General features: G+C 50.5%; 1 protein-coding gene across 1 annotated transcript in view; it reads left to right on the top strand.

Moving 5' to 3' along the window:
- Positions 1-3,217, top strand: part of fdxacb1 (ferredoxin-fold anticodon binding domain containing 1) — a 25,609-nt gene extending 22,392 nt beyond the window's left edge. Inside the window, exon 6 of the mRNA XM_082957598.1 lies at positions 1-3,217. This exon is cut by the window's left edge and continues 1,651 nt beyond it. The gene's annotated coding sequence lies outside the window, so the exon portion shown is untranslated.
- The last annotated feature ends 10,953 nt before the right edge of the window (positions 3,218-14,170 follow it).

Here is a 14,170-nt window from a genome sequence, read left to right as displayed (position 1 = left end):
GTTGGTGTTGATGTCAGGACGGTGTTGGTGTCAGGGAGGTGTTGGTGTCCGGACGGTGTTGGTGTCAGGACGGTGTTGGTGTTGATGTCAGGACGGTGTTGGTGTCAGGGAGGTGTTGGTGTTGATGTCAGGACGGTGTTGGTGTCAGGGAGGTGTTGGTGTCCGGACGGTGTTGGTGTCAGGGCGGTGTTGGTGTTGATGTCAGGACGGTGTTGGTGTCAGGGAGGTGTTGGTGTCCGGACGGTGTTGGTGTCAGGGCGGTGTTGGTGTCAGGGCGGTGTTGGTGTTGGTGTCAGGACGGTGTTGGTGTCAGGATGGTGTTGGTGTGGTGTTGGTGTCAGGCCGGTGTTGGTGTCAGGGAGGTGTTGGTGTCCGGACGGTGTTGGTGTCCGGACGTTGTTGGTGTCAGGACGGTGTTGGTGTTGATGTCAGGACGGTGTTGGTGTCAGGATGGTGTTGGTGGGGTGTTGGTGTCAGGACGGTGTTGGTGTCCGGACGGTGTTGGTGTCAGGGCGGTGTTGATGTCAGGACGGTGTTGGTGTCAGGGCGGTGTTGATGTCAGGACGGTGTTGGTGTCAGGGCGGTGTTGGTGTCAGGACGGTGTTGGTGTTGATGTCAGGACGGTGTTGGTGTTGATGTCAGGACGGTGTTGGTGTCCGGACGGTGTTGGTGTCAGGGCGGTGTTGGTGTCAGGGCGGTGTTGGTGTCCGGACGGTGTTGGTGTCAGGGCGGTGTTGATGTCAGGACGGTGTTGGTGTCAGGACGGTGTTGGTGTCAGGACGGTGTTGGTGTCAGGACGGTGTTGGTGTCCGGACGGTGTTGGTGTCCGGACGGTGTTGGTGTCAGGGCGGTGTTGATGTCAGGACGGTGTTGGTGTCAGGGCGGTGTTGGTGTCAGGACGGTGTTGGTGTCAGGACGGTGTTGGTGTTGATGTCAGGACGGTGTTGGTGTCAGGACGGTGTTGGTGTCCGGGCGGTGTTGGTGTCAGGGCGGTGTTGATGTCAGGACGGTGTTGGTGTCAGGGAGGTGTTGGTGTCCGGACGGTGTTGGTGTCCGGGCAGTGTTGGTGTCCGGGCGGTGTTGGTGTCAGGATGGTGTTGGTGTGGTGTTGGTGTCAGGATGGTGTTGGTGTCAGGACGGTGTTGGTGTCAGGACGGTGTTGGTGTCAGGGCGGTGTTGGTATCCGGGCGGTGTTGGTGTCAGGATGGTGTTGGTGTGGTGTTGGTGTCAGGACGGTGTTGGTGTCAGGACGGTGTTGGTGTTGATGTCAGGACGGTGTTGGTGTGGTGTTGGTGTCAGGGCGGTGTTGGTGTCAGGGCGGTGTTGGTGTTGATGTCAGGACGGTGTTGGTGTCAGGGCGGTGTTGGTGTCCGGACAATGTGTCAGGGAGGTGTTGGTGTCCGGACGGTGTTGGTGTCAGGACGGTGTTGGTGTTGATGTCAGGACGGTGTTGGTGTCCGGACGGTGTTGGTGTCAGGGCGGTGTTGGTGTTGATGTCAGGACGGTGTTGGTGTCAGGGAGGTGTTGGTGTCCGGACGGTGTTGGTGTCAGGGCGGTGTTGATGTCAGGACGGTGTTGGTGTCAGGGCGGTGTTGGTGTCAGGACGGTGTTGGTGTTGATGTCAGGACGGTGTTGGTGTTGATGTCAGGACGGTGTTGGTGTCCGGACGGTGTTGGTGTCAGGGCGGTGTTGGTGTCAGGGCGGTGTTGGTGTCCGGACGGTGTTGGTGTCAGGGCGGTGTTGATGTCAGGACGGTGTTGGTGTCAGGACGGTGTTGGTGTCAGGACGGTGTTGGTGTCAGGACGGTGTTGGTGTCCGGACGGTGTTGGTGTCCGGACGGTGTTGGTGTCAGGGCGGTGTTGATGTCAGGACGGTGTTGGTGTCAGGACGGTGTTGGTGTCAGGACGGTGTTGGTGTCAGGACGGTGTTGGTGTTGATGTCAGGACGGTGTTGGTGTCAGGACGGTGTTGGTGTCCGGGCGGTGTTGGTGTCAGGGCGGTGTTGATGTCAGGACGGTGTTGGTGTCAGGGAGGTGTTGGTGTCCGGACGGTGTTGGTGTCCGGACGGTGTTGGTGTCCGGGCAGTGTTGGTGTCCGGGCGGTGTTGGTGTCAGGATGGTGTTGGTGTGGTGTTGGTGTCAGGATGGTGTTGGTGTCCGGACGGTGTTGGTGTCAGGACGGTGTTGGTGTCAGGGCGGTGTTGGTATCCGGGCGGTGTTGGTGTCAGGATGGTGTTGGTGTGGTGTTGGTGTCAGGACGGTGTTGGTGTCAGGACGGTGTTGGTGTTGATGTCAGGACGGTGTTGGTGTGGTGTTGGTGTCCGGACGGTGTTGGTGTTGATGTCAGGACGGTGTTGGTGTCAGGGCGGTGTTGGTGTCCGGACAATGTGTCAGGGAGGTGTTGGTGTCCGGACGGTGTTGGTGTCAGGACGGTGTTGGTGTTGATGTCAGGACGGTGTTGGTGTCAGGGCGGTGTTGGTGTTGATGTCAGGACGGTGTTGGTGTCCGGACGGTGTTGGTGTCAGGGCGGTGTTGGTGTTGATGTCAGGACGGTGTTGGTGTCAGGGAGGTGTTGGTGTCCGGACGGTGTCGGTGTTGATGTCAGGACGGTGTTGGTGTTGATGTCAGGACGGTGTTGGTGTTGATGTCAGGACGGTGTTGGTGTCCGGGCGGTGTTGGTGTCAGGGCGGTGTCAGGGCGGTGTCGGTGTGGTGTTGGTGTCCGGGCGGTGTTGGTGTCCGGGCGGTGTTGGTGTCCGGGAGGTGTTGGTGTCCGGACGGTGTCGGTGTTGATGTCAGGACGGTGTTGGTGTCAGGGAGGTGTTGGTGTCCGGACGGTGTCGGTGTTGATGTCAGGACGGTGTTGGTGTTGATGTCAGGACGGTGTTGGTGTTGATGTCAGGACGGTGTTGGTGTCCGGGCGGTGTTGGTGTCAGGGCGGTGTCGGTGTGGTGTTGGTGTCCGGGCGGTGTTGGTGTCAGGGCGGTGTCAGGGCGGTGTCGGTGTGGTGTTGGTGTCCGGGCGGTGTTGGTGGCAGGATCCTTCCATCTAATCTGATGGAGCCTTCAGAAAGTTTTCTCAGCTCTTGGCTTTTTCCAAATGTTGTTGCGTTACAGCCTGTAATTATTGTGTCACTTGCCTCCACATTTACCCCACAATGTCAAAGTGAAATGATGTTTTTCCAAATGTTTACATATGAATAAAAAATGTAAAGCTGAAATGTGCTGAGTCAATAAGTATTCAACCCCTTTGTTATGGCCTAAATATGTCCAGGAGTACACATTTCCTTAATAAGTCACATAATAAGTTCCACATAAGTGGGCTCCCTGGTGGTGCAGCGGTCTGAGGGACTGCATCTCAACACTAGAGGGCTCCCTGGTGGTGCAGCAGGTCTGAGGGACTGCATCTCAACACTAGTGGGCTCCCTGGTGGTGCAGCGGGTCTGAGGGACTGCATCTCAACACTGGAGGGCTCCCTGGTGGTGCAGCGGTCTGAGGGACTGCATCTCAACACTAGAGGGCTCCCTGGTGGTGCAGCGGTCTGAGGGACTGCATCTCAACACTAGAGGGCTCCCTGGTGGTGCAGCGGTCTGAGGGACTGCATCTCAACACTAGAGGGCTCCCTGGTGGTGCAGCGGTCTGAGGGACTGCATCTCAACACTAGAGGGCTCCCTGGTGGTGCAGCGGTCAGAGGGACTGCATCTCAACACTAGAGGTGTCACTACAGTCCCTGGTTTGAATCTAGGCTGTATTACATCCGGCCGTGATTGGGAGTCCCATAGGAATGGGTGGCCAGTAATAAACTGGTCCTGAAGTCTCTACTGTTTTAGAGCGTTTTATGTGGTGCTAACCATTCTCTAAGCCTTAGACCGCAATTGACCGGTAATGAATATTGTGGCTGTTGAGCAAGTTGAAGGAGAGTAATTTACTTGGTGTTATCTTAGATTGTAAACTGTCATGTTCAAAACATGTTCAGTGCATTTGGAAACTATTAAGACCCTCTGACTTTCTCCACATTTTGTTACATTACAGCCTTTTTCGAAAATGTATTAAATAGTTTTTTCCCCCTCATCAATATACATACAATACCCCATAATGACATCACAATACCCCATAACGACATCACAATACCCCATAATGACATCACAATACCCCATAATGACATCACAATACCCCATAATGACATCACAATGCCCCATAACGATAAAGAATAAAAAACAGGTTTTTAGAAATGTCTGTACATATAAAATATTCTATTTACATAAGTATTCAGAGCCTTTACTCAGTACTTTGTTGAAGCCCCTTTGGCAGCAATTACAGCCTCGAGTCTTCTTGGGTGTGACGCTACAAGCTTGGCACACCTGTATTTGGGGAGTTTCTCCCATTCTTCTCTGCAGATCCTCTCAAGCTCTGTCAGGTTGGATGGGGAGCGTCGCTGCACAGCTACTTTCAGGTCTCTCCAGAGATGTTCGATCGGGTTCAAGTCCGGACTCTGGCATAGACACTCAAGGACATTCAGAGACTTGTCCTGAAGTCACTCCTGCGTTGTCTTGGCTGTGTGCTTAGGGTTGTTGTCCTGTTGGAAGGTGAACCTTCGCCCCAGTCTGAGGTCCTGAGCGCTCTGGAGCACATACCACAATGGCACCGGAGGGGATGGCCGTTTTACGGGCTCCTAACCAACAATCAATCAGTCAAATGTATTTATAAAGCCTTTTTTTACATCAGCCGATGTCACAAAGTGCTATACAGAAACCTCCCTAGAAAGGCAGGAACCTATGAAGAAACCTAGAGAGGAACCAGGCTATGAGGGGTGGCCAGCCCTCTTCTGGCTGTGCCGGGTGGAGATTATAACAGAACATGGCCAAGATGTTCAAATGTTCATAGATGACCAGCAGGGTCAAATAATAACAATCACAGTGGTTGTAGAGGGTGCAACAGGTCAGCACCTCAGGAGTAAATGTCAGTTGGCTTTTCATAGCCGATCATTCAGCGTTAGAGACAGCAGATGCGGTAGAGAGAGAGAGTCGAAAACAGCAGATCTGGGACAGGTAGCATGTCCGGTGAACAGGTCAGGGTTCCATAGCCGCAGGCAGAACAGTTGAAACTAGAGCAGCAGCACGGCCAGGTGGACTGGGGACAGCAAGGAGTCATCAGGCCAGGCTAGTCCTGAGGTGTGGTCCTAGGGCTCAGGTCCTCCGAGAGAAGAGAAAGAAAGACAGAAAGAGAGAATTAGAGAGAGCATATTTAAATTCACACAGGACACCGGATAAGACAAGAGAAATACTCCAGATGTAACAGACTGACCCTAGCCCCCCGACACATAAACTACTGCAGCATAAATACTGGAGGCTGAGACAGGAGGGATCAGAAGACACTGTGGCCCCATCCGATGATACCCCCGGACAGGGCCAAACAGGCAGGATATAACCCCACCCACTTTGCCAAAGCACAGCCCCCACACCACTAGAGGGATAGATTTCAACAGAAATATGGCTGAGACGCAAGGAAAGTTAAAGGAGAGGGGGTACAACAATGATCAGATTAATACTGCCATTGAGAAAATTCAAAACAAAACGAGACATGACCTTTTTCAAGGTCAGTCTCGCAAAAAGACGCATTCTTGCGTTCTAACTACCCGCTATTCAAAGTGCTCTGAACAAATTAAAGGAATCGTTCACAAACATTGGCACATTCTGAAATACGATGATAGTCTCGGTAATGTGTTTTCGGACCTTCCCTTGGTCGTATTCTCGCGGGGAAGAAATCTCAGAGACCAATTGGTTCACTCTGATTTACCACCCCAAGATATTCCTGAACAGCGTCTATTTGCGCCCATACTGGATGGAAATTACAAGTGTAATGGCTGTTCTCAATGCAATGGCACTTATAAATGTAGATCCTTCAAACTCCCCCAAACAGGGAAACAGATCCCAATCAAAGGTGTTTCCACCTGCTCCACTAAGACAGTTATTTATCTTATAACTTGTCCTTGTGGTAAAATGATGTGGGTAAAACAAAGCGTGAATTAAAAGTACGTATCTCAGAGCATCGTAGCACCATTAGGTGCAAAAACTTAACTTACCCAGTTGAGGCCCACTTTTTGGAAGCGAACCACTCGATTTCGTCTCTGCGTTATATCGGCATCGAACACGTCGCCCTCCCGAGGAGAGGGTGTGACCTTGATAATTTATTGTTGAAACGAGAGGCTGCCTGGATCTTTAATTTAAAGACTCTTGCTCCCTTCGGTCTCAACATAGACTTTGATCTGAAGCCATTCTGGTGATTATTGTGATTTTGCCATTGTAATTGTTTGTTAGATACATTTTAGACTACAAATGCTATGATCGTATGCTATCCATTTGTTTGTCTTTTTGTATGTTCTTTGTATGCCATTTTTTTAAATATTTGAGTTAACCAATGATATTAGGCCATACTTGGCCATGATTACAGACACCTGTGTGTCTCTTGACACTATATAAATGACTCATCTCGCAGTGTTTGTGATGATACCCTGATGAAGACAGCTTCGCTGTCGAAACGTTGGTTACTACATTTTTGCATCTGAGCTCTTAGAGTGTGCGGCTTTCCTTTATTTTCTAGGATATAACCCCACCCACTTTGCCAAAGCACAGCCCCCACACCACTAGAGGGATATCTTCAACCACCAACTTACCATCCTGAGACAAGGCCGAGTATAGCCCACAACGATCTCCCCCACGGCACGAACCCGAGGGGGCGCCAACCCGGACAGGAAGATCTTGTCAGTGACTCAACCCACTCAAGTGACGCACCCCTCCCATGGACGGCATGGAAGACCACCAGTAAGCCAGTGACTCAGCCCCTGTAATAGGGTTAGAGGCAGAGAATCCCAGTGGAGAGAGGGGGAACCAGCCAGGCAGAGACAGCAGGAGCGGTAGAGATACTCTCAATGATCGGCTATGAAAAGCCAACTGACATTTACTCCTGAGGTGCTGACTTGTTGCACCCTCGACAACTACTGTGATTATTATTATCTGACCCTGCTGGTCATCTATGAACGTTTGAACATCTTGGCCATGTTCTGTTATAATATCCACCCGGCACAGCCAGTAGAGGACTGGCCACCCCTCATAGCCTGGTTCCTCTCTAGGTTTCTTCCTAGGTTTTGGCCTTTCTAGGGGAGTTTTTCCTAGCCACCCCTCATAGCCTGGTTCCTCTCTAGGTATCTTCCTAGGTTTTGGCCTTTCTAGGGAGTTTTTCCTAGCCACTGTGCTTCTAAACCTGCATTGCTTGCTGTTTGGGGGTTTGAGGCTGGGTTTCTGTACAGCACTTTGAGATATCAGCTGATGTAAGAAGGGCTTTATAAATACATTTGATTTGATTTGAAAGGCGGTTCGTCGCTCCAGTGCCTTTCCGTTCACCTTCACAGCGCTGGGCCAGGCTACTACACTCAATCTTAGGACCTACTGAAGAGATGAGTCTTCAATAAAGACTTAAGAATGGTACCAACACATCCTCCGAGAGCAACTTCTCCCAACCATCCAGGAACAGTTTGGAGACGAACAATGCCTTTTCCAGCATGATGGAGCACCTTGCCATAACTAAGTGGCTCGGGTTTGTCTTATCAGGCTTAGGTTTGTTTTATCGGGCTTAGGTTTGTTTTATCAGGCTTAGGTTTGTTTTATCAGGCTTAGGTTTGTTTTATCAGGCTTAGGTTTGTTTTATCAGGCTTAGGTTTGTTTTATCAGGCTTAGATTTGTCTTATCAGGCTTAGGTTTGTCTTATCAGGCTTAGGTTTGTTTTATCGGGCTTAGGTTTGTTATATCAGGCTTAGGTTTGTTTTATCAGGCTTAGGTTTGTTTTATCAGGCTTAGGTTTGTTTTATCAGGCTTAGGTTTGTTTTATCAGGCTTAGGTTTGTTTTATCAGGCTTAGGTTTGTCTTATCAGGCTTAGGTTTGTTTTATCAGGCTTAGGTTTGTTTTATCAGGCTTAGGTTTGTTTTATCAGGCTTAGGTTTGTCTTATCAGGCTTAGGTTTGTCTTATCAGGCTTAGGTTTGTCTTATCAGGCTTAGGTTTGTCTTATCAGGCTTAGGTTTGTTTTATCGGGCTTAGGTTTATCTTATCTTGATTATTGTCCAGTCATGTGGTCGAGTGCTGCATAAAAAGACCAAGTTAAGCTGCATCTGGCCCAGAACAGAGCGGCACGTCTTGAGGAAATGTACAGTATTATACAGAGCCATGAGTGCATGGGACTCCCTTCTATCTTATAGAGCACAAACGAACAGCAAACCTGGTTTCAAACAAACAACTAAAGCAACAACTCACGGAACAACGCATCTCCCCCATGTGACCTACTGGTTGTATCTCCCCCATGTGACCTACTGGTTGCATCTCCCCCATGTGACCTACTGGTTGCATCTCCCCCATGTGACCTACTGGTTGCATCTCCCCCATGTGACCTACTGGTTGGGTGTCCTGTCATGTGACCTACTGGTTGCATCTCCCCCATGTGACCTACTGGTTGTATGTCCTGACATGTGACCTACTGGTTGTATCTCCCCCATGTGACCTACTGGTTGCATCTCCCCCATGTGACCTACTGGTTGCATCTCCCCCATGTGACCTACTGGTTGCATCTCCCCCATGTGACCTACTGGTTGCATCTCCCCCATGTGACCTACTGGTTGTATCTCCCCCATGTGACCTACTGGTTGCATCTCCCCCATGTGACCTACTGGTTGCATCTCCCCCATGTGACCTACTGGTTGCATCTCCCCCATGTGACCTACTGGTTGGGTGTCCTGACATGTGACCTACTGGTTGCATCTCCCCCATGTGACCTACTGGTTGCATCTCCCCCATGTGACCTACTGGTTGCATCTCCCCCATGTGACCTACTGGTTGCATCTCCCCCATGTGACCTACTGGTTGCATCTCCCCCATGTGACCTACTGGTTGCATCTCCCCCATGTGACCTACTGGTTGCATCTCCCCCATGTGACCTACTGGTTGGGTGTCCTGACATGTGACCTACTGGTTGCATCTCCCCCATGTGACCTACTGGTTGTATGTCCTGACATGTGACCTACTGGTTGCATCTCCCCCATGTGACCTACTGGTTGCATCTCCCCCATGTGACCTACTGGTTGCATCTCCCCCATGTGACCTACTGGTTGCATCTCCCCCATGTGACCTACTGGTTGCATCTCCCCCATGTGACCTACTGGTTGGGTGTCCTGACATGTGACCTACTGGTTGCATCTCCCCCATGTGACCTACTGGTTGTATGTCCTGACATGTGACCTACTGGTTGCATCTCCCCCATGTGACCTACTGGTTGCATCTCCCCCATGTGACCTACTGGTTGCATCTCCCCCATGTGACCTACTGGTTGCATCTCCCCCATGTGACCTACTGGTTGTATGTCCTGACATGTGACCTACTGGTTGCATCTCCCCCATGTGACCTACTGGTTGCATCTCCCCCATATGACCTACTGGTTGCATCTCCCCCATGTGACCTACTGGTTGCATCTCCCCCATGTGACCTACTGGTTGCATCTCCCCCATGTGACCTACTGGTTGGGTGTCCTGACATGTGACCTACTGGTTGCATCTCCCCCATGTGACCTACTGGTTGCATCTCCCCCATGTGACCTACTGGTTGGGTGTCCTGTCATGTGACCTACTGGTTGTATGTCCTGACATGTGACCTACTGGTTGCATCTCCCCCATGTGACCTACTGGTTGCATCTCCCCCATGTGACCTACTGGTTGGGTGTCCTGACATGTGACCTACTGGTTGCATCTCCCCCATGTGACCTACTGGTTGCATCTCCCCCATGTGACCTACTGGTTGGGTGTCCTGTCATGTGACCTACTGGTTGTATGTCCTGACATGTGACCTACTGGTTGCATCTCCCCCATGTGACCTACTGGTTGCATCTCCCCCATGTGACCTACTGGTTGGGTGTCCTGTCATGTGACCTACTGGTTGTATCTCCCCCATGTGACCTACTGGTTGGGTGTCCTGTCATGTGACCTACTGGTTGCATCTCCCCCATGTGACCTACTGGTTGCATCTCCCCCATGTGACCTACTGGTTGCATCTCCCCCATGTGACCTACTGGTTGCATCTCCCCCATGTGACCTACTGGTTGGGTGTCCTGTCATGTGACCTACTGGTTGCATCTCCCCCATGTGACCTACTGGTTGCATCTCCCCCATGTGACCTACTGGTTGCATCTCCCCCATGTGACCTACTGGTTGCATCTCCCCCATGTGACCTACTGGTTGCATCTCCCCCATGTGACCTACTGGTTGGGTGTCCTGTCATGTGACCTACTGGTTGCATCTCCCCCATGTGACCTACTGGTTGCATCTCCCCCATGTGACCTACTGGTTGCATCTCCCCCATGTGACCTACTGGTTGCATCTCCCCCATGTGACCTACTGGTTCGGTGTCCTGTCATGTGACCTACTGGTTGCATCTCCCCCATGTGACCTACTGGTTGCATCTCCCCCATGTGACCTACTGGTTGCATCTCCCCCATGTGACCTACTGGTTGCATCTCCCCCATGTGACCTACTGGTTGGGTGTCCTGACATGTGACCTACTGGTTGCATCTCCCCCATGTGACCTACTGGTTGTATGTCCTGACATGTGACCTACTGGTTGCATCTCCCCCATGTGACCTACTGGTTGCATCTCCCCCATGTGACCTACTGGTTGCATCTCCCCCATGTGACCTACTGGTTGTATCTCCCCCATGTGACCTACTGGTTGTATCTCCCCCATGTGACCTACTGGTTGGGTGTCCTGTCATGTGACCTACTGGTTGCATCTCCCCCATGTGACCTACTGGTTGCATCTCCCCCATGTGACCTACTGGTTGTATCTCCCCCATGTGACCTACTGGTTGTATCTCCCCCATGTGACCTACTGGTTGTATGTCCTGTCATGTGACCTACTGGTTGCATCTCCCCCATGTGACCTACTGGTTGCATCTCCCCCATGTGACCTACTGGTTGCATCTCCCCCATGTGACCTACTGGTTGCATCTCCCCCATGTGACCTACTGGTTGCATCTCCCCCATGTGACCTACTGGTTGTATCTCCCCCATGTGACCTACTGGTTGTATCTCCCCCATGTGACCTACTGGTTGTATGTCCTGTCATGTGACCTACTGGTTGTGTGTCCTGTCATGTGACCTACTGGTTGTCTGTACTGACATGTGATCTACTGGTTGTATGTCCTGACATGTGACCTACTGGTTGTGTGTCCTGTCATGTGACCTACTGGTTGTATCTCCCCCATGTGACCTACTGGTTGGGTGTCCTGTCATGTGACCTACTGGTTGTATCTCCCCCATGTGACCTACTGGTTGTATGTCCTGACATGTGACCTACTGGTTGTATGTCCTGACATGTGACCTACTGGTTGTGTGTCCTGTCATGTGACCTACTGGTTGTATGTCCTGACATGTGACCTACTGGTTGTATCTCCCCCATGTGACCTACTGGTTGTGTGTCCTGTCATGTGACCTACTGGTTGTCTGTCCTGACATGTGACCTACTGGTTGTATGTCCTGACATGTGACCTACTGGTTGTCTGTCCTGTCATGTGACCTACTGGTTGTGTGTACTGACATGTGACCTACTGGTTGTCTGTACTGACATGTGACCTACTGGTTGTGTGTCCTGTCATGTGACCTACTGGTTGTCTGTACTGACATGTGACCTACTGGTTGTCTGTCCTGTCATGTGACCTACTGGTTGTCTGTACTGACATGTGACCTACTGTTTGTCTGTACTGACATGTGACCTACTGGTTGTGTGTCCTGTCATGTGACCTACTGGTTGTATGTCCTGACATGTGACCTACTGGTTGTGTGTCCTGACATGTGACCTACTGGTTGTATGTCCTGACATGTGACCTACTGGTTGTATGTCCTGACATGTGACCTACTGGTTGTATGTCCTGACATGTGACCTACTGGTTGTCTGTACTGACATGTGACCAACTGGTTGTCTGTACTGACATGTGACCTACTGGTTGTCTGTACTGACATGTGACCTACTGGTTGTCTGTCCTGACATGTGACCTACTGGTTGTATGTCCTGTCATGTGACCTACTGGTTGTGTGTCCTGACATGTGACCTACTGGTTGTGTGTATGTACTGACATGTGACCTACTTGTTGTGTGTATGTCCTGTCATGTGACCTACTGGTTGTGTGTATGTCCTGTCATGTGACCAACTGGTTGTGTGTATGTCCTGACATGTGACCTACTTGTTGTGTGTACTGACATGTGACCTACTGGTTGTGTGTCCTGTCATGTGACCTACTGGTTGTGTGTATGTCCTGACATGTGACCTACTTGTTGTGTGTACTGACATGTGACCTACTGGTTGTGTGTCCTGACATGTGACCTACTGGTTTTGTGTCCTGACATGTGACCTACTGGTTGTGTGTGTGTCCTGACATGTGACCTACTGGTTGTGTGTGTGTCCTGACATGTATGTGGAACTGATAGATGCTCATACACACTACATGTTCATGTTTTTAAATGTATGTAAATTGTGAAGTCTTTTGTCTGTAATTTATTTTTCATTGTGTCGTACCCCAGTAAGACTACCTGTCGCCACTGGGGCCGTAGCCCTACCACAGGTATATAATGCTGCCCTACCACAGGTATATAATGCTGCCCTACCACAGGTATATAATGCTGCCCTTCCACAGGTATATAATGCTGCCCTACCACAGGTATATAATGCTGCCCTTCCACAGGTATATAATGCTGCCCTACCACAGGTATATAATGCTGCCCTACCACAGGTATATAATGCTGCCCTTCCACAGGTATATAATGCTGCCCTTCCACAGGTATATAATGCTGCCCTTCCACAGGTATATAATGCTGCCCTTCCACAGGTATATAACGCTGCCCTACCACAGGTATATAATGCTGCCCTACCACAGGTATATAATGCTGCCCTACCACAGGTATATAATGCTGCCCTTCCACAGGTATATAACGCTGCCCTACCACAGGTATATAATGCTGCCCTTCCACAGGTATATAACGCTGCCCTTCCACAGGTATATAATGCTGCCCTACCACAGGTATATAATGCTGCCCTTCCACAGGTATATAATGCTGCCCTTCCACAGGTATATAATGCTGCCCTTCCACAGGTATATAATGCTGCCCTACCACAGGTATATAATGCTGCCCTACCACAGGTATATAATGCTGCCCTTCCACAGGTATATAATGCTGCCCTTCCACAGGTATATAACGCTGCCCTTCCACAGGTATATAATGCTGCCCTTCCACAGGTATATAATGCTTCCCTTCCACAGGTATATAAAGGTGCCCTTCCACAGGTATATAATGCTGCCCTTCCACAGGTATATAATGCTGCCCTTCCACAGGTATATAATGCTGCCCTTCCACAGGTATATAACGCTGCCCTTCCACAGGTATATAACGCTGCCCTTCCACAGGTATATAATGCTGCCCTTCCACAGGTATATAATGCTGCCCTTCCACAGGTATATAATGCTGCCCTTCCACAGGTATATAATGCTGCCCTTCCACAGGTATATAATGCTGCCCTTCCACAGGTATATAATGCTGCCCTACCACAGGTATATAACGCTGCCCTTCCACAGGTATATAATGCTGCCCTACCACAGGTATATAATGCTGCCCTTCCACAGGTATATAATGCTGCCCTACCACAGGTATATAATGCTGCCCTACCACAGGTATATAATGCTGCCCTTCCACAGGTATATAACGCTGCCCTTCCACAGGTATATAATGCTGCCCTACCACAGGTATATAATGCTGCCCTTCCACAGGTATATAATGCTGCCCTTCCACAGGTATATAATGCTGCCCTTCCACAGGTATATAATGCTGCCCTACCACAGGTATATAATGCTGCCCTTCCACAGGTATATAATGCTGCCCTACCACAGGTATATAATGCTGCCCTTCCACAGGTATATAATGCTGCCCTACCACAGGTATATAATGCTGCCCTTCCACAGGTATATAATGCTGCCCTACCACAGGTATATAATGCTGCCCTTCCACAGGTATATAATGCTGCCCTTCCACAGGTATATAACGCTGCCCTACCACAGGTATATAATGCTGCCCTACCACAGGTATATAATGC

Source organism: Salmo salar, chromosome 11, assembly GCF_965601325.2.
Source record: "Salmo salar chromosome 11, fSalSal1, whole genome shotgun sequence".
Classification (NCBI taxonomy): domain Eukaryota; kingdom Metazoa; phylum Chordata; class Actinopteri; order Salmoniformes; family Salmonidae; genus Salmo; species Salmo salar.
The sequence above is the reverse complement of the archived record's forward strand: the minus strand, read 5'-3'. Positions and strand labels throughout refer to the sequence as shown.